Source organism: Vitis vinifera, chromosome 11 (assembly GCF_030704535.1).
Source record: "Vitis vinifera cultivar Pinot Noir 40024 chromosome 11, ASM3070453v1".
NCBI classification, from domain to species: domain Eukaryota; kingdom Viridiplantae; phylum Streptophyta; class Magnoliopsida; order Vitales; family Vitaceae; genus Vitis; species Vitis vinifera.
In genome coordinates this window covers 18,836,632-18,839,807 of record NC_081815.1, presented here as the reverse complement: position 1 = coordinate 18,839,807, position 3,176 = coordinate 18,836,632, and positions in this window count along the sequence as shown.

The window sequence follows — 3,176 nt, the reverse complement described above, 5'->3', positions numbered from 1 at the left end:
CAACAACTAACATGATTTTGACAAGTAGCATAAATTAATATGCTTGTTAGTTCACAATGGAATCAAATTTTAGATTATGAGGTTTAATTATTGAGATGTGTTGGTAGTGAGATGGGTGTAGACAACCCATTTCACACGTACGTGGGATGCTTCATCCCTATTAGGTCTTTAAAAGATGAGGTTGGTGAGGTTTTAACTTGACCATAATGAGCCCATATGTAATAATACTTCATGTTTTTTTTTTCTTTTTAATCTTTGATCCATTCATCTTATCCTTCCATGAATTTTGATATCTCTCAATTTTTAAAAATTAGTTCAAATTTATTTAAGACACTTCGAGATAATTTTTCATTTTTGCATTTAGTAGTAAATAAAGTAGAAGTAAATAATATTGTTGTGTAATTCAATTTTGTGTGCGAGAATTGTTTTTAAAACGTTTTGAGTTTTAAAATTTTTAATGAAATAGAAATTTGCATATTATCAAATTAAGAGAAAACATTGATATTTATGTTTTTTCAAAATAAAAAGTAAAAAATCACTTCAAAAGGTGTGAGACTCGTATTTAAAAATTCTATTTGAATAGCTTTAAAAAAAATGTATTTAACGTTCTGACGTTGGTTTTACAATTTAAAAAATTCTCTCAAACAAGACTTGATCCACGTTATAAATTTATCACTTAATAATTTAAATTTTTATCATGTTAGTTTGATGATAAGGTATATTTTCCTTATTCATTGCGCTAATTACAAATTAAAGAAAGTTTTCATGAAACCAAGCGTTACAATCTCAAGTTAATTTAATATTCATTATTAATCCATTAATTTAAGTATTTGAACCAAATTAATAGTTTAACATACTCAAACAACCTTTTTTATTATTTTCTTTTTATCTTTCTAGCGTTTTCCTCAAGTTTAGCCACATCACCATTTACACAAGTACATATATGATAAACAATCCATTTAAAGGTGAAAAAATAATTAATCCTAAAGCTATGGAGAGAAATGTTGGTGCAACAAAGTGTAGCTTTGAGTTGTCATAACCTCAAGTGAAGACAACACTCCTTCATGATAAAGGGGTTTTTAAAAAAATAAAATAAAATAATAAATAAATAAATAAAATGGGAAATATCATGAAGGAATCAAGAAGCAAGGTTCATAGAATTTAATATGTGAGCTCCAAAGATCTCTTTTCACTAATTAAAATGGCTTCTTAGACAATGGCACATGAGAAGTGATTCCTTTATTATGCTTATTGTCTAGAAGTACAACAATGATGATTGGAGCTTATTTTAAGATGCCTAGAAGGAGATTATAAATGTGTGGTTCCGGACTACTCTTAACATAAGATTGAGCTATCAAGATATTTCTAGGATTGGGGTGAGTTTAAGGTGTGGACGGTTGAAATTTAGGGCCCTACCAATTTTATTGTCTTATGTATTTATATTCAAAATGTCATCTTAATAATTGAATCTATGAATAAATGACTTTTGAACACATAATCCAAAATATAAAGGTATGATACTTCAATGTATCATAAAATGAATCAAATTGAATGCACTATTGAAATTTACGATATTTTATGTTGTACTTGAACATAAATTCTTGAACAATTATCTAATATGTCATACATGTTTTTATGATTGTTTTAAAGCTGTGAGAATTGATGGACTCGAAACAATTGATATTTTTATAAGTGAAAACAATGGTATCAAAGTCGATCTCCAATCTGAAATAAGAAAGTCCAACTACTATTAAATTAACATGCCACGATAGGGATATGATGTCTTTGATATCAGTTATGGAAGAAGTTCATGTCACTTGTAAGGAATGATTCTTCTAATATATGTGAATACATTTTTAAATCATAAGAACCGATAACTTCAAAATGGATGACATTTACAAAAATTTTATAATAAATCTATTTAGAAATACTATACCTTACCCTAATAGCAATGTGAGTAACCGTGATGGCAAGTGATCAATATGAAAGCAAATTTGTAAGTATTATATGAACAAGAGAACTTGAATAATTTCATTAGAAATATTAGATCTTCTAAATTTAGTAAAAACAAAATATGAATGTGATAAATCGTAGGCAATTTTTTACTATACTACTCTTCTCAACGGGACAAAAATGAAAATGGCAATCTAGCTAATGGACAATCAACGCTCTCCTCTCCTTCATATCTCATAAATTATTCCTTTTGGAAGGCCATGTGCAGTATAAATGATCGGCAACCAATCCACCATGTACATTGTATTTAGGCCATGAAATAAATCAAAGTTGACCCAATGTCCAATTCAATCCAAGTCGAAGTCTTGTAAGCTTTTGTCCTCAATATGTATTGAATTTGAATCTTCTTATTCTAATAAATTTTAATAAAATTATATTTTTTATCAAATGGAGAGATTCTCTCTTCTTTGCATTATTCATTAATTCTCCTCACGTAAAATTACTTAATATTTTTATATAATGTATTTGGCAATATTATATATATATATATATATATATATATATATATATATAATTTTTAAAATTTGTTAAAAGTAAAATTAAATCAGGTGGTATGAGTTGTAATTAGGAAATTCTTACATCCTTCACATTTCATTGGGGAAGAAATTATAAAAATGATAAACCCTATTGACCAAAGTCACAAATTCCACCCTAAAAACCAACCATATTTCAACTAGGCCTTAATAATATCAATTGTACTTGAATTGTTAAATAATCATAGTAGGTAATAATATCACCACTCTCATGATTATCATAGAACTTTACATAAGATTTTGACTTCTACCATTCTTCAAGGGTACGTTAGTATTATTAATTTTTATGGATATAGTTGTAGGATAAATAGTCAAAATTTGATGGAATATCATAAATTAAACCATTCAAATTTTGTCGAGAAATTCTTATATTGGGCCCACCTTGTCTCCAATAATATTTTTTTTTAAGGGAATGGAAATAAATTTAAATAATCTAGAATGGGTTAGGAAGAAACGACTTTTTCCAAACCCGACCCATTGTCATCCTCATCGAGACATAAAAATCAAGCTCTTAGGGCTTTAATTAACATCAAGCTAACATCCATGGAAAAAAGTTGAATACATAACCAGGGTAAACTCACAATGTACCGCCAATTCAACCAACAAAAAAAATCCAAAAGAAAACCCCAG